The 26,425-nt window shown below is 34.9% G+C and overlaps 1 long non-coding RNA gene across 4 annotated transcripts; it reads left to right on the top strand.

Moving 5' to 3' along the window:
- Nucleotides 1–7,145: 7,145 nt before the first annotated feature.
- On the top strand, nt 7,146–9,488 carry LOC150035809 (uncharacterized). 4 transcript variants are annotated; one of them, XR_016530066.1, is made up of 2 exons: nt 7,146–7,331; nt 8,128–9,488. It is a non-coding gene; the product is annotated as an uncharacterized LOC150035809 (long non-coding RNA). The 4 variants fall into 4 exon arrangements; XR_016530067.1 differs by lacking the exon at nt 7,146–7,331 and adding an exon at nt 7,338–7,643; XR_016530065.1 differs by lacking the exon at nt 7,146–7,331 and adding an exon at nt 7,338–7,681.
- Nucleotides 9,489–26,425: the final 16,937 nt, after the last annotated feature.

The raw sequence follows: 26,425 nt of genomic DNA, 5'->3' as shown, positions 1-26,425 counted from the left end.
AGATTTTCGTACTCCAATCTAAATCGGTTTCTTTCTTTATGAATGCAATTATTTAGATAAAGTTTTTATCAGTTTAGACCTCACTTTCTAAACTATATTTTGGGTAAAGTATTGCTACAAAATTTTGGGTAATTTTAAAAACAATTTAGATGGTTTCGTTAATTGATTTTTAATTGTAGTATATTTGTTTTTAAGTTTAGTGTATTTGTTGGACATAGTTTAGGGATTAACTACAGTGTACTTGTAGGTCACATAAATATCTCATCGTAAGCATCGCAAAAAAATTTAGAAGACCTTTTATGACTACAAAGCCCTTATTTGAATTGTAATGTAACTAATTTTTTCCTTTGCACGTTTCTTTTATCATACATCTTTATTTTCTCCAAAAATATCTCCCATGTTTTAAATCATCAAATCATATTGTTGTTTTTTTTTTTCAAATATCATTTTATTTATTTGTTTTGATCTTTTGTTAATCTTTTTTCAACTTATTTTATGTGTTTGTATTTTGATTTTTTTAATTTGTTTAAAAAATTTATACAATCAAATATCAGATTTTTTTTAATTAGTTTGAAAAATTTAGAGCGAATAGTGAAATCAATCGTATTTAGAGTAGTAGAGGAGAAAATTATGATTGCGATGATAGATTTAAAGGCAATGATTCTATTCACGACAACACCATTGTTAGGAGTTGAGGTCAGTGATGGAGCCTATGTCGAAGGAGTTGAGATAGAAAAAGATGAAACTAGAGTGATCACTAGTGGCTCCGAAGGACCATAAATGAAGCTAGTGGAGAAGGAGCCGAAGTTGAATTGATGGTGAAGTATTGATGGAAGGAGAGGGAGCTACGTCCGATGGAGCAAAGGATGAAGACAAAATTCAAGTCGGAGGTGTCGCCAATATTGTTGGAGGAGTCGATTTCGGAGAGGAAAATGGCAGCAACTTGGTTGGAGAAGAGATCGATATGGTACTTAGAGCATGGCCAACCTATAGTCTTTAGATGTTCAGTATAATTACGAATATTTCTTAACAAGTCAATTGCAATCTCATTTGTATGGCTGGGGGTAGTTTAGACTTTTAAAAATTAGTTTATTTTTTGTTTTTAATTCATTTTTTCAGTTTTACAAATGAAATGTTGATTTGCTATTATACAAATAAAAAGTTAAAATTTATCATTCTTCTTATTATTCCATATAAAAATATCTAGAACATATCACAAATGTAAAAAGGAAAATATGAACAAACATATTATCAATATGACGTTTTTGCCTCTTTTATAGTTTTATGTTTATTATAGGAGAGTAAACCACTTAGGTAGGTCAAAACAATTAACGTGGTTAATATCAATTTATACCTCTGAACTTTGGAGGTTATATCAATTTAAATCCTAAAATGGTAATTATATCAATTTAAACTATAATCTTTTTATATGTGTGTCGTTTAGACTCCAAATTAATAAGTGTATCAATTTAAACTCTAAACTTTTATAAGTATATCAATTTAAACTATTCATTATGTTTTATTTGGATATACTTAGGAAAGTTAAAAGTTTAAATTGATATACTTATGAAAGTTTAATATTTAAAATGATACAATTATTAATTTGAGGTTTAAATTATACAAGTTCCACAGTTCGGTGTTTAAATTGATACAATGAATTAAATTAATACAATTATTAATTTAGAGTTTAAATTGATACAACCTCTAAAAATTTTAAATTGATCTAATTATTATTTTAAAATTTAAATTAATACAATTTAAAATTTAAGGATATATATTGATATTTGTTTTTAAAAATAATCTTGAAAATAAAGAATTTTGAAAATTTCAAATTAAACAGATGTATAAACTATAATAATTTATGTTTGACACATCAATCATAGCTTGTGTGTTAAAATTTGAAAGCATTAATTTTTTTTTTTTGACTTTCAATAATAGCTTGGGATTCAAAACAAAAAACATTTATTTAATCAGGTATATAATTAATACATAAGATTACTTGGCAAAGATGTTCATTAATATTAATTAATTAGAATGCAGCAACTTTTGGAGGCAAAGGGACAGACGTAATAAAAAAAAACTACTTTATGTCTGAATAAATAATATGTTATCTATATTAAATAAACAAATTATTATTTTTTTAAACAAAAGAAATACTTTGATATTTTGAGTGGTTGAAAAAACCTTTTAGGGGCGTTTGATGTGCGATAAAAATAGAGAGTTGAATTGAGTTGAGTTGGTAGTTATTATTTGGAGAGTTACATTTGTCTGTGTTTAGTGTGTAGAGTTAGTTGAGTGAGTAATTATTGTTTGTGTTTGGATGCAGAGTTGAGTTGGGGTATCTGATGTTGTTTTTTAAATGATATTGATTTTTTTTTTGTTACTGTTGATTTTAATTTTCAACTATACACATATTTTTCTAACTTTTCTAAGATAAAAACAAAAAACTTCCAATTCTTTTCCATTCTCAAAACATAAAAAATTCTCTACAAAGTATTCATATATAGAATACAAAATTTTGAATTCAATTTTTTAAACACTCAAAGTTATTATTCAATTAAAAATCCCAATTTAATCATTAATTACCATAAAAATTAAAAAGAACTTAAAGGATTCATGCCATCAAATAAAACTATATTGTTTTAGTTAGAAGAGATGACACTTAAATGTTAATCTTGAAAAAACCAAAATTTTACAATTTAAATCATAAAACCAAATATTAGATAGTCTTTTTTGACCAACTTGTGAAATATGAATTTATCTTTTTCTAAAACCGGATTTTAGAAATATTGATGTCTATTTTTTCTACTATTACGTTGCATCAATGTAAAAACTATCTTTAAAAAAAAATTGAGCCATAATTTTAAATTCCACTATTTCATTAAAATTATGTAATATTTGAAAACATCAAGGGATAGGTTGTTTAAAACATATCGTTGAATTTTGTTTATTGACACAATAATAGGACGTCGTATGTAATATTATTTAGATCTAAGAAAAAACTGTCATAGAAGAAAAATAATTAGATCTAAAAGAACAACCGTATAAAGAAAATAAAAAAAGAGAAAGAAGGAGTTGAGAAAGAAAGGGGAAAATGAAACCCATACGAACCAGATAAAGAAAAAAGAGAGAAAATGATAAAGATGCACTAGACGGCGAAAGAAGAGAGAAGAAGAGAGAAGATGAGAGAATGAGAGTAAATGTGAAGAGAGCATGAGGGAGAGAAACGACAAAGTAATTGAGGGAGTTGGGAGAGTAATGAAAACGCGTGGGAATACGGGTGAGAGTTAGAGTGATAAAATGGTGGGTAATTAAATCCATCGTTTTATTTTTCACTAGAGTTGTCGAGGAAGTGGTTGATGGAGCCCAGAGTTCTTAATCAAAGTTGGTCGTGCGGATTTGGAAGTCAGAGTTTTTTTTACCAAGGTGGTTGTCGGAATTGGTTGTCGGAGTGTCCTCGGAGGTGATTGTCGGAGCTCGGAGTTGGTTGTCGGAGTTGGCCACCCAAAGGTGGTCATTGGAGTATGCCGAAGTGTTGTAGCAGTAATCGCCAACGGAGACCGATGGGTGGAACCATTTAAAACATTAGAGAGAGAGAATTGGGAAGAATTGGGGTGAGTTAAAATAAACAACTCAACTCCACCAACATCTAAAGTTGATTATCAAACATTGAATTGGTAAAAAAATACCAACTCAGCACAACTCTCCTTGATTGTCAAACACCACTTTATGTTTCATTTCTAGATTTCTCGTTTGCTAATATTGATCATAAATGTAAAAGGTTAGTTTTTAAAATATGTGGATTTGAAGAAATTAGAAAATAAATTCAAGTTAATTAACTTATACATATACTCATAAATCTTGGGTAAATCTTTAAAAGTATCTCTAAATTCTGAAAATTTTGGGCAAATCTTCAACTATGTCTCTAAACTTTGAAGCTTGAGTAAATCCTCAATTGTATTTTTAAACTTTGAATTTTTTTATTTTAGAATTTTAAAATGGACATAAGCGAACATGATATCTAATTGTAAAAATTGAAAAACATTAAATAACACTATTTACTACTAAATTTCAACGACATAGAAGACCAAGATCAAATTATTGTTACCATTTATTTTAATTCAAAGACGTGATGTTATTCATTGTTAATTTAGGCTACAAATTAGGAAATTAGGTCAAAATTTCCTTTTGTATTTCTTTGCTTTTTTCTACATAAATCTCCTATGTAAATTTCAATACAATATACATAAAATTATTCATCACACACAATTTACACCATTTATTTACAAAAACCAGTTTTATTACGCATTAGATGCCAATTTTTATTCATGATTTTAATTGGAAAATATCAAATAGTGTTTTTGTAAATCATTGAAATATACCTCAAGGGACATGTTGGGTAATTTAACATTACTTTATAACAATTATTGTTTGAAGATATTTATTGGAAAAGTGAACATTGGAGAAGTGGTTGATGAAGGTTGGAGATCCATCACATTTTCCTATATTTAATACGTGGACCAACTATTTCTGTTTCTAATTGGTTGTTTTTTTTTTACACGTATTTTTATTAAAAAAATTATGTTACACTTTGATCAATTTATAAATTTCTCTATCTATGTAGTTTATAGTGTTAATATGAAATATGCATGTCACTATACTCAAAAGTCATAAATAGACATTTTAATGTAAAAGGATATTAAACTAGTTGGCCACTTACATTCCATGTGTGTTGCATTGCGCCTAATAGATATTCACATACCCAACTGAGTTGAGATGGATGTGTTCGCACGAGGTTTCCGAAGAAACTTGTTTCGTAGAGTGGAACTTGTGTTGATGTTGATGTTGATTTGATGAGATGTGGTTCGATCTCTAGTATTTGATCATTTGATTCTTTCTAGACTCAATTGAATATAGAATTGCTATAAAATTTTAGCGGTTGAAGTGTGTGTAGCTTCAGGAGTCTAAGAGTCTTCTTATTGTTGGGAGAATTCTCTTTAGACTCTATAGAATGTAGAATTGCTGACCTCCACAAGTGAAGAGAATTTCTCTATTTATAGAGTTCTCTTGTGGGCTTCGTAGGCTTGAGCTCAATTAATTGAACTTGGACTTTTTTTGGCTTTTGAACCAAATTAAACCCATTTTTGGACTCAAGTGTTAGTCCAAATTATAATATCAAATTGGACTAAATTAATTTCACTCAATCTAATATTTGTGATGAAAACACATGACATCATCAGGCTTTTACCAAAATATGTCTTCAACTTCAATTTGGGGACACATGTCAACTTCTAATTGGTCCCAAGTTCAATTATGTGGAGTTTCAACATTAATTTAGTGAATGCCATGATAATTTGTGATTAGTCCAAAATTTTTCCTTCTAAAAATGCCCCTTTTCGAGTTTTATGCACATATGTGATGGATGAATCTTGAAAAAGATTATTTGCTCTTGATTTAAACTCCATTTGATGTATTAGCCAAACCATGAATTTAGTACTGGAATTTGGGATAAATTTTGGCTCTAACTAACTGAGGCAAGAACTAATCTTGATTTAAATTTGAGATAAATTTTAGAATATAGCCAAATTTTAATTTGAAATAAATTTTAGATTTTACTCGCATTTTGATTTAAAAATAGGATAAGAACTTGAATTTGGATTAATTTGAGATAATTTGGAAGATGCCCAAATTTGAATTTTACATCAATTTAAGACTTTATCCTTAATTTAATTTAACTTGAGGATAACAATGGATGTAATTTGAATTTTGGATAAAATTTGAAATATAACAAACTTTTAATTTGGGATGAATTTGAGATTTTATCCTTAAATTAATTTGACTTTGGGGATAGGAGACTAAATTTGGATGATTTGAATTCGGGATGAAATTTGAAATATGTCCAAATCTCACTTAGATAAATTTGAGGACAAAATCTAAATAAAAGAACTAACATTGATAATGGTAGAATCCTTAATTTGATTTTTTAAATTAGGAAATCTAATAAAATCTAATAATTCAAACCAAATCTTTTTCCGATTAGATTTTCGTCGGTGAATTCTCTATAAATAGGACCCCAAACCTCTACATTTCCAATTCAAGCAACCTTCTACAAATGTAAAGAGAAAAACTCCTTTTAAAAATAAAAAAAAAAAATCTTTTCTTTCTTCCATCTCTTTTTTTAATTTCCATTTGGAATTTGGAATTTGATTTATTTTACTAACTTGCTCTTTTTTTTACAAGAATTAAAGCTACTCGTAACTTGCATTCGAGGGGGTAACATTTTTTTTTTATCTCGCCAACTCCTTATTTTATTATTATTATTTTTTTTTTTGCAAAGGGTGAGTTTTTTTTTTCTTTTTTACATAAATGCCCCGATACGTGACCGTCACCTTCACACATAAGGATGCCCTCGGAAAGGTTTAAACAATCCTATTATATCGCCACCTCTTGATCAACATAATTCCTTTGGTTTGGTTATTACTTTTGACCTTTTACAGGTCCGAAACTACCTATAACATTGGTCCCCTACTTTCGTGTTAAGAGTCAATGGACAACCTTGATTTGGTGCCAAGGCCTTAATTTGGGAGTAAATTTGAGGTAGTTGTTGTTGTTTTTTTTTATATGACGGCGTAACACGAGTGTTTTTGCCCATCGTAAGTCCGCTTCTGGACTCGTTGATGCTTTCCCCTCAAGATGTGCACCTCTTGAGTTTTGGGTTGATCATGTGTTCACTTTGAGTGACTTATTTTTCTAAATTCTCGGGCAATCTTTAGATCTACTTTTAGAGTGGGCCCTTAACTTTTAGAGGACTAGTTTACAAACCTTCTTTAAAATTCCCCGGAGTTCACCTTCATAGGTTAACTTATGGGATTACTAAAGTATACACAATGTACACAATAGTAATAATAAGCATAATAGCAATAATAACTTTAACAATGAGGATTATAAGCCATAACAATTTTTAGGTTGTGGAATGCACCATACATGTGGCCTTCTCATGATATTGTATACTTGTTAATTTAAGTTTGGTTGGACGTATGGAGACACAGATTGAGGATTACAAAGTGTCGATCCAACGGTCAAATGAGTGTGGGAGGCATGTGCTAGGCACATGCCTCAATCAGGTGGCTCAGCTCAGGCTCGACTACCGAGGCCGAGGCAAACCTGCGCACATGTTGCTTTAGTAGCAGGCCGGCATGTCTGGTGCTCAACTCCTTCCTTTTTTTTTTTTTTTTTTTGAAAATGCCATTCCCCCCAACTCCCTCTTATAAATAACCACAGATTTTTCTTCACATCCTTATTATTTCTTCAACTTGCTTTGCTTTTTAAAGGTAGGTCCTTGCATTCCATCCTTCAACCTTTTTTATTTTTTTATTTTTTCTTTTTGCTTTTGTAAAGAATGTCATTCAGAGACAGTGAGAAAAATGAGCATATTTATGAGGAGAATGATTCCTCTTCCTCTTACTATGAGTCCCCTGATTCATTTGAACTATATATAGAGGAACCTTCTATGCTTGTAGGGGATTTGTCATCCTCTGTGACTCAAGCTCAACTTGAGGCTTTGTGATGCAACTATGACATTCCTCCCACAGTTTGTCTGAGGGTTCCTCATTCTGATGAAACTATAGATAACCCTCCTGAGGGTGAGATAGCTCTTTACCTAGTCGTAATCCGTTTTGGGGTTAGACTCCTTTTGCCTTTATTTCTCAAAGTTTCCTAGCTTTAATACAACTCTCTCACACCTAAAATTTGTTGAATTGGTGGAGTCCTCATAGATACCTACTCTCTTTGGCAAGCTTATGGTGGCGGGGTGCCAATGTCGATTCCCTATTTTTTTTTTTTTTTTAATCTTTGTACTAGATCAATCTGAGTCTAAAACTCAAGGATTATTCTCACTTATAATGGCTCTTAAGAAGGATTTAGTTGGTAGTGTTTCCTCTATTAAGCATTCGAAGAAACATTGGTTTTTTGCTTGCTGCAATTGGTTAACTACTGAGAAAGCGAACATGAGTCATGCAGTTCTGACAAAGTTCAAGGATTATGGTCTAGGCCTTTTCCTTTTTCCCTTTGTTTGAAACTACTTTTGTTTTTCTTGATTTCTAATTTCTTTCTTGTTCTTTTTTTCAGTGCTCTCGGAGTTTAGCCGCTTTACCATTGCAAGAAATTTTTTCAGGGTCATCTAAAGCTTAGATAAAGATATTAAGCACGACTCTAACTTTATTACTCAAGAAAATATAATCCTCATCGGACTCGCCAAACTCAACCTTCTCTCTAAAATAGGTTGGTGATATTGGACCCGCCTCGACCACCGACGCTAACCAGCTTTTTCTTTATTCTTATTTTTGCTTACTTACCTTACTGTCCCTTGCTTTTTAGAAATGAGTACCTGCAAGGATTTCTTTTTCGAAAGTGTGAGTTGGGGAAGGAAAAAGTGTAAAGACAGAGTTAAGCCTTCTCATGTCCAATTTGATCTTGATGCTTAGGATTCTGCCCCAGATGAGGTTACAACAAGTCATCCCTTTTCAGGTCTTCACCCCCTCTTGAAGCCTTGCGCCGATCTCTCGTCATCATAACCCTGTTTCTAAGGATGTTGGTAGTGGTTCTAGCTCTTCCATTTGCATCCACGCATTCGTTCTTCTCGAGGATTTTTCCAAGTCCAATATAATGGATCTTCTGTCCAGTAGCTTCCAACTTTGGAAAGAAATTGGCCATCTATTGGGTTTGGTGAAGTTTATGTTGTCTTCTTCTTAAGCTCTTACTTCAAGTATTGTAGACATCTACAAAATAATAATAATAATAATAATGTTATTATTTTGTTTTCTCAGGTCGGCCTCGACCTCTAAGACCAAGCCCAACCTCCCATTTTTTTTACTAACACTCTATTTCTTCTTCTTCCTCTTATTCTCTTTTACAATGTTTTACTAAGATTTTTGTTTCAAGCTTGAGTTTGATCAACCATATCAACTCCCCTACAGCAGGATCACATGGAGTTGGTTTGGGTCTAAGCTAAGCTTGCTCAAACGAAACATATCCTTTAGAAGGTGAGAGGTGAACTTTTCTCCAATCAAATCGATTCTAAGAGCGATATTAGCCAACTTAAGGCCCAATTGAAAGAAGCTAAAGAGCATCTTGACTCTGTTGATTATCTAGTCGATGCCTTCGAAAAAGCAGAGAGAGATATATCAAAATAAAAAAATCATGCAATGGAGCTTGGACTTGGCTGGTGGTGCAAGAAATCTTCTTGTCTATACTCCGACCAAGATTATTCCTTCTTGCAAACTCTGATCTTCCCTCCTCATCGGATGGATTTGATGGAGGTGTTGGAAAGGGTGACATGGAAACAGACCTGGGACATGACAATGCTTAACCTACCTTTTCTTGATGCAAATATATCTTTTCATGCTTCCTATGTATTTCCTATTTTTTAGATCTTGTAAACTAATGTGACATATATCTTATTTTAGTAATGAAAATTGTTCCTTTTCTTTTGTCTAACTTCTTACATTGGGTCAAGATTTCTAAATAGAAATATGTTTTTTGGCCTCAACCTCGACCATAAAATTTTTCGAGTAAAGGGAGGGCATGGCTTCCTCCATTACATTGCTCATATGTGAATTTAATAATGTAAAAGAAATAAGAATCTCACCTCGGCCTCGGCCACAATTTTTTTAGGCTGAGGAGTGTATAGTTTCCCTGTTTACATTTTTTTATACATGAAATTAATAATGTAAAAGCAACAAAAAAATCACCTCAACCTCGGCCACAAATTCCTTGAGCCGAGGAGGACATAATTTTCTCCTCTATATTATTTTTCTCATTATACATGATTGAAAGTATAGAAAACCAGGGGCTCTACCTCAGCTTTGGCCATAATTCCCTTGAGCCAAGAAGGGCATAATCTCCCTTTGCACGTTGCTTTTATCATACATAAGCAGTAAAGTGATTTATTGAAGTAAAATGTTGTTCTTAGTTTTGGCCCTATCCTTACTTTTGAAGGCCAAGGCGTTAGAGTATAATAACGTGCAGCAAAGGAAAAACTGAATCAATAAGCATTCTAATCATACTTAATTTGAGTTTAAAATATGCTTCAAAGTAACTTTTACAGAAGAGGGCTTGCTGAATACAATACCTTTGAAGTATCCTCTTCAAGTCTAGCTGAGTTCCACGTGAAAGAGCATCAATCTTCAAGTAGACAACCACCAAGATCTTGTCTACTATTCTTTTGCAAGGATTGTGTGGTAGAAACACTAAATTGAGCTGGATGTATATAAGATATGAAGAGGGTTTTGAGGTTTCTGTAGAGTTCTCTTTGAAGTTCTTATAAGCATGAATCATTATTCATCTCAACATTTCAATTTATAGAGCTTTCACCATGCAAATTCATGACTTGCATAAAGGGTAGCTCCTACTTCATGGAGGAAATGAAGTTGAGTGAATAATATAGTTCAATACATAATGGAGATTTCCAATATTTTGGAAATCTCCATTTTGAAAAAATGATTTTCAAAAAGTTTTTCCAAAAATGATTTCCAAAATCATTTTTAAATTAAACTTATTTAATTCCATTTATTAGTTTTATAAAAATTAATTCAATTAGTTAATTTTTAAATAAACTAATTAATTAAACCTTTTAATTAATTTTGTTAATTTAATATCTAATATTAAATAATAATGAAATAAATATTATACAATTAATATTTAAATCATATTTTAAACATTAATCATTTCTCCAATTTCGTTTAGTTTCGATAAAATTAAACATTTTAATTGTATCAAATACAATAAATAGAAACCCTAATTGAATTTGAACATTTCAAAGTCTAGCCCTAGTTTCAAATCTTATCAAGATTACTCAATTTATTAATCCAAATTACGAGCTAGTAGAGGGACCTTATAGACCTACAGATCATGAGCTCTAATGACTTGTAAATAATTGGTTAAACTCTTTAAACCGAATTAATCACTATTCGTTAACTACCAAGACATTTCACTATAGTTCAATAGTTGCACTCTTCTTACTATAAATATATTTCTGTCCATTTTAATCATAATCGGTAAGTCAATTCTTCAAAGGTCGTTTGTACTTACAGCTAGATCAAAGATTACCGTTTTACCCCTATAAATACATCTTGCTCCTTAAGCTCCCACCGATCCTCCATTGAACAATTGATTTATAGTCCAACTTATAAATCATAACCCTCTCTTCCATGAGAGAACGGAGCTCCGTTGTTCAAGACAAGGCATCAACACTTAAGAGAACAACCCATCTACTAACCCTAAATTGGGTAGGAGTGAATTCCTTATTGCAAGGCTATCTCCTCAGCTATCTATCCGGTTTTATCCCCAAAATGAGAGGCTTATTGAGTAGTGTTGTTGGATTACTCTCACCTATGCAGATCAATGGATAATCGTGAATAAACAGGAGTTCATAGTTAACTCAGGATTAAGATCGAGTTACCCTAGGTCATCGAGTTTGAGATAGTCAGTTTTAATAGTAAACAATTGTTATAAAGAAAAGTGACTATTTCGAGGTCTGGTCTTATGCAAACTCAGTACACAGGATGCCCCCACTCACATGTCTCTACATGAATAGGTTTTTTTATAACATTATTTGTATCAGTATACAAATGGGTCGCATCCAATAGTGTCACCAGGATGAGGTACCCAATCTCCTCCGTATACTTATAGGCCATTTCGACTACATACTAAAACTTGATCTATTTTTATGTCATCACATAAAGTTAAAGTATTCATGTTATAGCCATGGATTCTTATATTGGATTTTCATAAAATGATGCAATATCAATAGTAATTATTGAATAAAAAACTCAACAACATTTTTATTGATAAATAGAATATGTTAACAACATTTACGAACTGCGAGTTTAGGTCATTCCCAACACAAGGAGGGCATAAAAACTCTTATTGCCAAATGCTCTAACTAAAAGGAGATTTTATTATTCAAACTTTGCTTCAAAAAATAGAAGAAAGGAAGAAAAACTTGTGTAAACTACTAAAGGGGTAAAAAGAATGAGGTAAAAACAAACCTGTAAAACGTGGGGTCAACCTCGACCTTTTGGGTCTGGCAATAATTTGTTGAAATGCAAGTTATTTTACCTCTTTTATCTATAGGAAAAATCTTTGAAAATGTGACAGCTTGGTAAGGAATTCATAAAAATAAATCATGTGATCACACACACACAAAATCTCGCTATCTACAAAAGATATAAAAATCATGCTTTTTGGGTACATGAAATCTACTTATGTGATCGCAAGGAATTCTCAACTCAAACATTAGAATCACATAGTTGGTAGCCCTATGTGATAGAGGATGACATGACGTATGGGCGGTGGAGGTCAAATTAGAGACCAAGTTGATAGCTGACACGAAAGCTTCACGGAATAGCCAATAAACTTCTGACATGGAGCAGGCGGTGCATTAGGGTATATAAATTAATGAACCTTATTAGCATAATCATTAGTGAAAGAAGAAATATTTTCTCCTTGATGCCTATAAGTACCTAACGAGATTTCCATGCAAAAAAGAAGGATAGCTGATAGCCAAGAGCCAAGACATTGGAGAAACACTCTGCCCAAATTCTTACTTCAAAAACATTCCCCCTTTGAGCCCTCGTGAAATCTTAAACGAAAGCTTAGGATTTCTTTCTGGAAGCAAGAAGGGAACCTAACATTCAACATACTCTTTGTGAAGCAGTCGTTTACAGAGCCGCAGGAGCAAGTAATTGCATACCATGACTTGATTCTCTATCCCTCTTTTTTCTTTCACAGTTGTTATTTGTATTGTGTAACACATTGAAATACTCATGTATCTCGACATGAATGCATCTACGATTTATCTTTTATCCATCTACTCAACTTTTATCATGAGCAATTAATTTCTTTATGTGTTTAGAAATATTGCAGCTAACATGAACTAAGTAAGGCTTAATCATGCGTTCAACTTGTTTTATGTATGCTTTATAAACTATTTGAATAAGTCGAAAGATTATTCCAAGTAGATTAAATCTAGGTTTGAAAAGGCCACGGTTTAGACCCCATAAAATAAGAAGAGGGCATCTTTAGAAATAAAAACACATCTTTTGTATTAAATACTCATCACATGCATCCTAGAGATAAGATATGGTGGCTAAATACACTGAGAAGTGTAGGTTGTAATTTTTGAGTAGTTTGCTTGAACGCTTGATTTATGCATTTACTTAGGAATGATAGGGAATATTTTCGCAACCCTACCTTTATTCATTCGAATATTGTACTTCTCGCATAGACTATTTCACTTACGATTGCGATTTCCATCGCATTCATCACTCTTCATTTTAGCAATAGAATAGGATTGAAATCATCACATATCTAGTAAACAACTTGTGTCAAGATCGAAACAATATTTGCCAACACATATATAGAACGCAATCCCTGAGTTCGACCCTGGACTCACCAGGATTCTAACTAGGTAAAACAATGTGTTAATAAGACATCACGTAGCACTCATTCCATCGCATATTTAAAATGCATCACCTGGGCCAACCTTAACACTTTCCCCGTTGCCGTTATCCTCTCGTTTTTATTTCTTTTAGAGTTGTACAATAGCATCTTAGCCATTCTTTATTCCCCTTTTGCAACCCCAATTCTTTCTACTATTGGAAATTTCATGAGTTGATGGTATGTGGATGGAACAACTTTCAAATCATGTAATGTTGACCTTCCCAAGATTGCATTATAAGCTGAGATGTTATCTACTACCAAGAAGCTCACCAACTTGGTCACCATGTACTTTCCTTCTCTAAATGTTACTGGAAGCTTGATGCTCCCAATCATATTCTCCCTTTCCCTACCGAATTCTACTAACGAGAAGTGTTGAATTTTCGACTGTTCTTTCCCTATGTTTATTGCCTTAAAAGTGGCAAGGGATAGTGCATCAACAAAACTTCCTCTACTAATTAGAATTCGGTGTACTTTTGCATTTGCTATGAGTAAAGTCATGACTAATGCATCATTACATAGCTAGTGAGGCATTCGTGCCTTATCTTCAGTAAAATCAATAATTAGATCGAGTTTAATTATCTGTAACAAGAAAACATCATTTACTTTCGTTTCATGCCATGCTCCATGCACCTTGGCTTTTCTTTTCTAGATTGTTTCCCTTATTCTCGCTCTTCCAAATATTGTTTTGATTTTCTTGGTTGGTTGTGTATCTTTTTCATCTTGATTTTGCTCGTTATGGGTTTCCTTTTCTTATTTCTTTGTGGTACTTCACCCAAAAATTATTTTAAGTACCCGTTATGTATTAGGGCTTCGATTTCACCCCTTAACTAATAACATTCTCGCTTTGAATGTCCATGATCTTCATGGAAGAAACAATTTTTTCCTTTTATCCCTTTTTCCTACTTTCATCTTTGGTGGTGATTTAAGTAGATCCGTATGTCTTATTTCCATGAGAATTTTATCAAGTGATACGAAAGTTAGTATATAACTTTCAAACCTAATACCTGGGCGTCCTTCTATTTGATCTCTGTCATTTGACATTTTCCTGTTGTAGCGATCTTTCTCCATTCCTATTTCTTTCCGTGGACTAATCTGAATAGTTTCTTCCTTCTCCTACTATTTCTTTGGATTTTATCAACTCTTCTACACCTATATATTTTTATGCTCTTATTATGAATTTTATGTAAGAAGTTGGTTTCCGCTTCCTTATTGAACGCAGAAGTCTCTTATCTTTCAAACCTGCCTCTAATTAAGGCAGTTGATTCTGTGTACCCTTCAACTTTCAAAGCTTCATTGTTGAACCTTGTTATATAGATGCAAAGACTTTTCCTTGGTTCTTGCTTTATTGTCAAAAGATGCATTTATGGCTTTTTCTGGTCTCTACTCCCCAAGAACTGTATGATAAATGCTTGGGCTAGGTCTTTAAAAGAATGGGTTGACTTCCTTTTCAACTTTTGGAACTATTATTTCTCTGCCCCTGTTAGTAAAGATGAAAATGCTCTACATCTATTGGTGTATGTGAAGGAATCAAATTTCTTAGTGGAAGCACGTGAACACGTGTGCTTTCAAAATTCGTTTTAGAAAACAAGAAAAACAGAAAAACAAATAGAACAATACAGGATAAACATAAAACTCATGAGCATGCTATTTAAGGGAAGAAGAAGATTTACCCTTGATGACAATCTTCAATGCTTCCTTCTCCGTGTTACGAACACTTCGTACTACGAACATCTTCCTTGATCTCAATGTACAACCACGAACAAGGACACCACCACTGAGTCTTCCCTACTATTCTTCGGCAATGATTGGATTTTTGGAAACCACTTTTGGAATACTTAGAGTAGAAGAGAATTACAACGAGAATTTTTTTTCCTCTTTTTGTGTCTGTGAAAGTTGATAGATCAAGAGAGAATGAGTTAATGAGAGAGAGTTAGAATTACAGAACTATTCTGTGTTCTCCCACCAATATCAAGTTCAACAATCATTTAGAGAGAGGGAAATTAATTAAATTAACTTCCCTTAACCAATCCTTAACACCCTTTAATCATGGGGAGTTAAAATTTAACCAAAGTTAAATGAAATCAAATTTAGTTTAATTTAATTAAATAAATATTGATTAATTAAATTAATTAAATATCATATATTTAATGAATGTTACATTTGAATCATATCCAAATGGATTTCCTTCCCATAGCCTATAGTTTAAATATGAATCTCATTCATATTAAATTTTAATCTATAGTTTTAATATGAATCCTATTTATATTATTTAATATTTGAATCTTATTCAAATATATTAATTTCTAATATTATATAGTTTAATTTTGGATCTAATTCAAAATTAACTTTACAAGATAATATATCTATATATATTAATTGTATCTTATACAATTATATTTAGTTCTCTTACAATATGAATCTTATTCATATTAGTTTAACATTTGAATCTTATTCAAATATTAATACTCTCATACTATAAAGTTTAATTTTGAATCTCATTCAAAATTAACTTTATATTATAACGTACCTATATATATTATATTAATTATATCTAATACAATTGATGCACTTTCCTTTTTTTAATTGGAACAATTCAAACTTTTCAAAACTAATCAGTTCTTGTTTTACCCTTAGTGAGCTAGTAGAGGAACTTAATGGATCTACAGATTAAAAGCTCCAACAATACGAGATTAATTAATTAAAATTTTTAATTAAATTAATCAACATTTATGAACTGTAGGTTACTTAACTAAAGACCCATAACTGCACTCTTCGCACTGTAGATATATTTCTATGTCCGCAAATATAACTAATCAATAGTAAGTTGGCTCTTCATGAACCACTCACAATTACAGTTGGGTAAAATTATCGTCTTACCCCTATAATTATATCTAACTCTTTAAGTCCCATTGATCCTCTAATGAACAACTTGTTTATAATCCCACCATAAACAAAACCCTCTCTGGCCAATGAGAGAGAGGGGCCTCATTGTTCAAGACCCAGAATCAGCACTTAAGGGAGCAATTCATCTACTTACCCTAAAGACAAGAAGAAGTGAATTCTATCTTATGTAGTTATGTTCCCAGCCCCTTACTCAGACAAATCTCCAAAATAGTAGCAATTTTGAGTTGGCGAATCTAACCACTCTCACCCACATAGGTCAAAGGATTGCCCTCATAAACAGGAATATATAATTCACTCAGAACTAAGGTCGAACCTATGGTCATAATATGAAATATTAATCTCTTCAGTAGACGGTGTTATAAAGAGAGATTAATCATTTCACGATTCAATCTTATACAAACTTTTTGTCTAGGATACCTCCACTCACATGTCTCTACATGAATGATTAAGATCAAATCGTTTGTAACACTTTACAATTTTTGTAACAATTACAAAGTGGACCGTATCCGTAATGTCACTAGAATAAGGCACCCATTTTATCCATATACTATAGACTATTTAGGTTATTACTTAAACATGATCCACCTATATGTCAACTGCATACATATTTAAGTTACATAAAACAACCTTGTTCTTTAATGGATTATTGCATATATAAAATAATTAAGCATGATTTCAAATAACATATAAACTCAAGGCTTTAGGGCATACATCCCCAAAGTCTGACACTCCGTATAACTCCATCCAGGATCTATATGTATCTAAGTGGTCGACGGGGTCAAACTTTTCGTCATATAACTTGATGTTGGGGTCTTTAAATTTGGGAGGCAACGGTTTCTTCATTATCTCATCAAAGAAGGGTGGGTCTACTTGTTCAATCAAAGCTTCAAGGTCGACTCCATCTATTTCTTTGGTTCTTTGGATGTCTCCCTAAATGTTTCCTATTTCCCTTTGAATCTTCTGAAGTTCTTCTTTCCATGGGTGTGCCTCGACCTCGACCTCGGCCTAGTTTATCGCGCACTATTTTTCTTTGATTAGTTCTCTCAAGTCTGTTTCTAGGGTCAACCGACTTCTTGTTCTACTCAGCTCGGCCTTTGATTGACCTCGACTTTCATGGATGAGGTTTTGCCTTATCTATACATCTCTTTGATGTGCTTTCGGTGTTCTCGACATTTCCTTGATTTGTTGTCACCTGATTTCGATTTCTTCTTTCTATTTATATGTATGTGATCTATCCTTCTTTAAACTATCATGTTCCTCATCAGAATCCTTTCCTAAAAGTTTTAGGATTCATCTCATATTACCATCTAGAACATCAATTTTCCTTTCCAAAGCTATAATTTTTTTCATTTTCCTCCTCCACGAGAGGCTGAGGCTGAGGTAGGCTGCGAGCAAGGTGGTTATTCTCCAATTGATTAGCAGTTCTTCAGGGATGTCTTTTCCGAGTCTGAATCACCGTTCTCTTGTTGACTCATTCTTCCCTTTTAAATGATGTGCTATAGAGTCCTTACAGGTAACACACTCGTCTCCCCATAGATGATGCCAATTGTGGATGGTAAAATCTAGCCAAGTGAGTATTACTGGGCATTGTGTATGCCCTAGTGTATTGTATTATTGTATTGTAATTGTTATATTTATTGTTTTGTACACTCTCACTAGCTTTAGGACAAGTGGGAGATTATTGAGGATTGTGCCTTAAATCTCGTTGTGTCACACCCCTTCCTAGATTACCCTCTTAATCTGAAAGGAAATATGACTGCAGCAGTTACCAATCCTTTTATTGGCACTTACTGCCTACTAGTCTGCTTAACCTGACTTAGAAACCCTGGAATACATACACACATTCTCATAAACATATTGAACAGACTAACAAAAACTCCACAATCTTGCATCAATAGGGTTTAATAACAACCATTCATATATACAATTTATGTACATTACACGATCTAGTGAGCCCAGTATGCTAAACCTAGTACTTATATGCACAAAACATGTGTACTAGTATTTACAGAACAAACACCTAGTCTTTCTTCTTTACTTGAGTCCTTGAGTGGCAGAGCAACAACATAATTAATCTCTGGGGAGTTGACCGCTACCTGGGGAGGGAAAAACATTTTAAAATTTAGGGTGATCTATAAGCTTAGTGAGTGATTTAAATAAAACAGGTGATCAGAAACGCAATCCCATCTCCAGAAGGACACAATGGGGAAGATAGTTTTGAGAAGGAGAAACGGCATGAGAAAGATGCGGTGGAGTTTGTCTCGGAATCAAGAAACTGAATAGGGTAGACATAAAAAGCTCTGCTCATGCCTGAAGCAGAGGAAAAAGAAGAAGGAAGGTAGCTGACTTCTTCAGTGAGAGTAATAGTGCCGACCGCATAACAATTCATTCTTGTGTGTAGCATGTGGGGACATGTCGCCCGAGCGTAGCCTCTCATAAGGAATTGTTATAGCAAGCATGAGCGGGAATGAGAAATGACTTGAGTTTCGTTCTTGAGTTCTAGTGGGGGTAGCATTCCGGTCTTAAGTAAAGCCATCCTGCCCGGCCATATGTCCTGTTCAGTCAGTTGCATATCGGTCAGCATGATTGCTATAGCTGCTCACCCTTCCTTTGAAGCTGTTAAGCCCACTTCGCCAGTGAGTAATATATCCTACTGGTTAAGGCTACGCAAGATTGATCAAGCTACTTATGGATGTAACCACAATTAACATCACTACGGTCGGTCGTTGTTCCGATCGAGCACTCTTTTTTCTTTGTCAAATTCCATCTTACCAAACAAGATTGACTTCTGACCAACTCGCGAGAGTAAAGCTCAAAATGGCATAACCAAATGATTGTTTTGCCAATGATGGATTTCGCGCCACGGAATGGATCAAACAACTGAACATGTTTCCAATACCGACAACATCTCCCGCTAAAGCAATTGTAGTAGCTTCGGCACCCATTGATTTTGCACCTTCTAACATCTCAGATTGAAACCTCATGCTTAAAACTGGAAACCTGAAATTTGAATACTAAAAACTGAACTAGCCAATCAAGCATATAAACAAAACTTGTAAACATATCGTATTTGAAAACACAGCTAAACTAATCCTTAGTTGAGGGAGAACCCTTTTGTTCAACTTTCAACATCATCTCTACCTACGTGCAAGTGGTTCTAGTTAAGTACCGTTATACCTTAGGTACTACTACTCGATACCTTCTCAATGTTCTTCAGTATCGAGCTGCTCGAATACCTTCTCAGTGTCCTTAAGTATCGAGGTGCTCGAATACCTTCTCAGTGTCCTTTAGTATCGAGCTGCTCGGATATCTTCTCTAAGTCCTTCAGTATCGAGCTGCTCGGATACCTTCTCTAAGTCCTTTAGTATCAAGCTTAACATATCCTTAAAGAAACATCTCTATTGAATATGCTTACTGAAAATATGATATTTTAAATATAACTTTAACATAGCTTTCATGTGAACATGGTTCTTTGAAGCATACTTATAAACATCAAAAGTACATAAACTTAAACATAACAACAAGTACTTTATACTTTGCATATGCTATAGAAGCTTCCTTTTAGAAAAAATAGCATGTGTTAGTCAACCTTACTAAGCATGCTTCACAAACTTAATAAACTAGCATGTTTTCATAACTTAGGAAAACTAGTTTGCTGGGAACTTTTTGTAAAATGAATAGCATGAGAATAAACTTCATTAAAAAATAGATTTCTAAAACACTTAGAGAACAATCATAGTCACTCACGGCTTTGATAATCTTCCTAGGATTGATAAGCTTCTCCTATTGGTGTCAACCCTATGGAAATGACAACATATATTAGCTTCTATCAATGGTCTCCCTTTTTAGACTAACTTTCAGAAGTAAGCTTATATTTTTTTTTTGACATATTGACCTTACCTTCCAATGTCAACTTCCCCAGGTGTTGAACATTTAGGATTTTTCTCTAGGTGTTAACTTGGCTTATGCGAAAATCATTCATTCAACCACACAACCATGTGTCAATCACCCCACCTAGGCGCCCCACATCTTGTCTAACATCACAAGAGCCTTCCTTTGGGTCTAAGTCACCTATGCTCGCTTACACAGCCCCACGGCTAGCCCAAGGCACGCTGATTCTGAAGGATCTCTTACCGAAAAGTTCCATGAGCACGTACGGATCGCTTCGATCTCATCGTGACCGAAATACATATTATACATTCATACGCACAGTTATGCGAACAAATATTAATTAACGGCATGCTAAGAACAAAAAAAATAACAAGGGAATGAGTGTCATACCAGTTGAAGACAATCTTCAAAACTTCGAAACTCAAAGCAGCAGAACCCGCCACCCGATCAACCAATGCCCAGCAGCAGCGTTGACTATAATAGCACGAACACGAACGCAGCAGGGATGACACCAACAGAAAAGAGCCCCGGGTATTCAAGGAGTGAGAACCCAAAGCGTGGTCTTTGTTGAATTTGGTAGAGGAAGGAGGAAAACCAGATCGTGTAGGCGATAAGCAAGTCGGAGGGAAAAAGGTGTTACCGAATAGCACGATGCTTATCATTTAGGAGACACTACACAATCATGTAGGATTTACTGAACGATCGTTTAGGAAATGGTATACGATCGTTTAGAGAAGCTATACGATCGTGTAGGAACTAGTGTGCAATCGTTTAGACGCGAGGTGGACGATCGTCTAGACGAAGAGGACTATCGTATAGGCTCTCAATTTCCTTAAGCGATTGTTTTCTTTTCACCAACGCGCTCTTCACTCTTTCTTTTGGACGATCAAACTCTTCATTCAAAATGAAACAATTTCATTTTTATTTCATCGATTACAATAACTGACTCATTCTCGCTAACTCACGTCCAAACGTGATTTTTGGCTTAATTATCATAAAATTAACCAATTAATTAATAATAAATATAATTATATTATAATTTTATCCTATAGTTTGATATCACACATCTTTTACAGTATTTTCTCCTCTACTTGATATAAATCATATTTATATCTAATTTCTTCCAAAATAATGTATCTCATACATTTGGCCAATTATATCATATATAATTAACCAGTCTAATTATATCATATATAATCGAACTTCTTCTTGTCAATTTGAACATTTCAAATTAACCCAAACACTGGTTCTCGACTTTATCCAAGCTACCCAGGGACCTAATGGACCTGTGGCTCGAAGCTCCAACGGTCCGTGAATAGCTGACTAAACTCTTTAGCCACGAGATCCATCATCCATTAACTGTCAGGCATTCCACTAAAGACTAACAGCTGAACTCTTCTTACCACAAATATATTTTTGTGTCCATCGGATATAACCAATCATAAGTATGATGACCCTTCACAGATGCTCGTAAGTATAGCTGGGCCAAATTACCATTTTACCCCTGTAGTTACATCTCACTCCTTAAGTACCACTGATTCCTCTAATGAACAATACAACATAGTTCAACTATGTGTGAACACCTCTCGGGCCAAGAGAAGGTGTGTGGCACCACATCGTTCAACCCCGGAATCAGCCCTTAAGGGAGCTATCTGTCTACTTACCCCTGCCTCGAGGAAGGAGTGAATTCCATCTTGTGTAGTTGAGTTCCCAGCTCCCAAATTAGACGAATCCCTAAAATGGTAAGTTTAAATCGGCAACCTGGCCACTCGCACCTATACAAATCAAAAGACCACCCTCAATGGCAGGAGTTCCCAACTCAATCAGGATTTAGGTCATGTTACCTATGGTCATTCTAGTGAAGTGAAGTCTCTGTCATGAACGGTGTTATATAACGAGACGTTAACACTTCGTGGTCAGGTCTTATACAAAATCTTTGTATAGGACGCCCCCACTCGCATGTCCCCAACATGAATAATCATGATCAGATCATCTGTGAAATTTCATAACATTTGTGACCATTCCACAAAGCGGGCTGCATCCATAGCATTTCCAGGATAAGGTTTCCCTCCTATATCTATATACTATAGACCATTTTGGTTATCACTCAAGACATGATCCACTTGTATGTCACCACATACATGCTTGAGTCACATACTGATAACCAGGGATTTTATGTTTATTGGTTTGTGGTAAAGCAAATAAAACAAGCAACTGAGCAAAATACAAGATGTGAAGTAAATATCATATATTATAGAACACAAGCGTTCATACAAACTGTTTACATACTATAGAACACGATAATTTAGGGCATCAACCCCAACAATCTCCCACTTGTCCTAAAGCGAATTTGGGTGTACAAAAAACTAGTACAAAAAGTTAAACTAGGGCATAAAAGACCATTACAATAAAATCTCCCACTTACCCTAGTCCAGCCGCGCCCATGCTCTATAGGTGACACTAAAACACTGTAGCCATGAGAGCCTTCGTAAACGGGTCAGCAACATTAAAATGGCTTGGGTTAGACTGATTCGTCTCATCTCCTCAACCCCTTAAGGCGTCTTAGGACACATGTCCTTAGACAAAGTGACCTTATGGCTGAACGGCAGTAGGCTCCTCTTGGAGTCTTGCATCGAGTACTTGAGCAATATCTTGTCAATGTATGATGCCTAAGACAGTGCTAGCACTTTGTTCTTACGATCCTAAAAGATCTGTATACCTAGGACAAACTGAGCCTCTCTCAAATCTTTTATTTGGAATTGGGTCGCTAGCCAGTTCTTAACTGCAATCAGTAGACCTATATCAATCCCAATGAGTAGGATATCGTCTACGTACAACACTAAGAAGACTACTGAAGCATTGATGATCTTCTTGTAGACACAAGGTTCATAAACATTTTGGTCAAAGCCATTCGACTCGATCGCAGTATCAAACCATATGTTCCAAGATCGAGACGCCTGTTTCAGTCCATAAATGGACCGATTCAGTTTGCAAACATTTTGCTCTTGACCTTGGGCTATGAATCCCTCGGGCTGCACCATATAAATGGTCTCCTCAAGATTGGCATTCAGAAAGGCCGTCTTGACATCCATTTGCCAAATCTCATAATTATAATAAGCTACAATGGACAGGAGGATGCAGATCGACTTTAACATGGCAACAGGAGAAAAAGTTTCCTCATAGTCGACTCCCTCTACCTAGGTATAACCCGTTGCCACAAGTCGAGCCTTGAAGGTTTGTACCTTTCAATTAGCACCCCGTTTGTACTTGTAGATCGATTTACAACCCATAGGGCGAATCCCTTCAAGCTAATCTACAAGATCTCATACTGAGTTGAAGTATATTTACTCCATCTCGAGATCCATGGCCTTGACCCATTCATCCCGGTCAACATCCTCCATTTCCTTCTTATAAGACAACGAATCCTTAACGTCCCCATCTACTACCATAGCAAGGATTTTCATGAAACCCAGATAGCGAATGGGTGGGGTCGCAACCCACTCACTACGTCGAGGTTACCTCAACTCTTGAGGTGGAACTGACCTACTGGATGAACTTCCATCAACAAGTCTTGGTGATGTAGCAGGCTTTTCAACAACTCTTGTTGAAGTCTTAGTAGTGTCATTGGAAAGCTTACGTAACACGACTTTGCTTCGTGGACTATACTCCCTTATTTGATCTTCCTTCAGGAAAGTATCGTTTGTTGAAACAAACACCCTATTTTCCATCGGATCATAAAAATAACCCTCTCGTCTACCTTTGGGGTAGCCTACAAAGGGACATAACCTCGACCGTGGTTCTAACTTCTTGGGATTAGCCTCAAGCACATGTGCAGGGCAACCCCAAATGCAGAAATGACGTAAACTAACTTTATGACCATTCTACAACTCCAGAGGTGTTCTTGCAACACCTTTGAAGGGAACATAGTTGAGTATGTATACTGCAGTCTCCACTGCAAAACCCCAAAACGAGTCCGATAAGGAACCGTAACTCATCATCAAGCGAATCATGTCTAACAAGGTCCTATTTCTCCTCTCTGCTACACCATTCTGCTGAGGTGTACCAGGTGCTGAAAGTTGGAAAACGATTCCATGTTCTATCAAATAGTTCTAGAATGTCGAGTCCAAAAACTTTCCACCTTGATCCGATCGAAGTGTTTTAATCTGTCTATCTAATGCGTTTTCAACTTTAGCCTTGAACTCTTTGAGCTTTCAAAGGATTCAGACTTCCGTTGCATAAGATAAACATACCCATACCTGGAGTAATCTTCAGTAAAACTAATAAAATACTCATAGCCACCTCGGGTCGCCCGTTCATAGGACCACAAAGGTCAGAATGTACTAACTCAATAGGCTCTTTGGCTTTATAACCTTTTCTAGTAAAACGTTGTTTAGTCATCTTACCCTCAAGGCAAGATTCGCACACTGGTAAAGAATTTTCTTCTAACTCACTTAAAAGTCCATTCTTCACCAATCTCTCAATCCTATTGAGATTGATGTGCCCTAAACAAAGATGCCAAAGTTGGGTATTTTCTTTTGGAGAAATTCGTCGACGTTTTGATTTAGTTATGAAAGTTCTGAACAATTCAGTATTATGGAGAGAATTAATAGGTAACGGCCTTAGCACATATAAATTCGATTCCAGATTTACTGTGCAAATAAAAACACCATCTTTATGAATAAACGCTTTATCTACATTAAATGAGATAGTATATTTACATTACAATAAACACATTACATAAATAAGGTTCCTCTTTAGTTCAGGAACAATATATACATCATTTAAAATAAGAAACCTATTATGTAAAGCTAATTGGAGTCCTCCCACTACCATAGCTGAGACGACGTGCCCGATGCTTACTCGTATCGTCATCTCACCAGCCTCCAGCTGTTCCCAAGATCTAATCCCCTGAAAAGAAGAACAAACATAGTTAGTGGCACCCGAATCAATTACCAGGCAAAATCATCATTCTCCACTAAACAAGTTTCAAGTACAAGTAAATCACATTTACCTTTATTGCAATGGAAACACTTTCCCTTAGCAAGTAAATCACATTTACCTTTATTGGCCTTAGCCTTGGCTACTTTCTTCTCTTTCAGATACCGAGGACAATTCCTCTTCCAGTGTCCATCTTGGTTGCAGTGGAAACACTTTCCCTTAGCAACCTGTGGACGCCTCCTTGAGGCGACAGACGGCGGGTTAGCAGGTGCCTTCCCTTTTCCCTTACCACCCTTCTTCTTTTTCCCTTTTGCAGAGTTAGAAGCAGAAGGTGCAGACTTCGTTCCTGAGGTCGAACCTCTATGGAACTTCCTGAAGGATGAAGCAACATTTGCCTCACTCTTCTGCCTCTCCTTACTTTTCAGTAAAGATTGGTATATCTGCAACTCGTTGAGGAGAGCTGTAAGGTTATATTTCACTTTGTTAAGAATCACATTACTAACAAAGTGCAGGAAGCTCTCTGGCAAAGAATGCAGGATTATGCTAACCTGGCTGCCCTCATCGATGGTAGACCTATTCAACTCCACCACATTAAAGTGGACCATCATGTTTAGCACACGTTCACGAACAGAGGTGCCTTCTTCCATTTTAGAGTTGAATATGTATTTAAGAGCCTCATGCATAAGCTGTTCAGACGGTTGTCCAAACATCCCCGGCAGGGACTCCATGATCTCACGCGCTGAGACCATAGGCTCATGTTTCTTGGCCAAGACTTCAGAAAGACTTGCCAAGATGTAGGCTCGAGCCTTCTCATTCGTCTTTAACCATCGCTCGTATGCCTCCCAAACATTTCGAGTGGCATTAGGAGCTGGAATAGGAGGACAAGCCTCCGTGAGAGTGAACATGAGATCCTCGATGATCAGGATTGTCGTGATCATGTGTTTCCATATTGCGAAATTATTGCCAGTAAGTTTTTCAACGCTTAGTAATGCCAACGTAGTTGTTACCATTTTGAAAATGTTGCTGAAAATACGAACAAAATTTTATTAGATTTTGCTAAACCACTTTTAAACCAATCAGTTTTGCAAAAATGTTTCAAGTACCCAAGTTATTGACTTCTATTTTGCAATGATGCCCTAGTGAGGCAGGACAAACGTAAGTGTAACCCTTACTTTCGGTGCCAGAGTCCCGC

Source organism: Benincasa hispida, chromosome 6 (assembly GCF_027475165.1).
Source record: "Benincasa hispida cultivar pf3 chromosome 6, pf3_genome.v1.1, whole genome shotgun sequence".
NCBI classification, from domain to species: Eukaryota; Viridiplantae; Streptophyta; class Magnoliopsida; order Cucurbitales; family Cucurbitaceae; genus Benincasa; species Benincasa hispida.
This window is presented reverse-complemented; position numbering and strand designations above follow the sequence as displayed.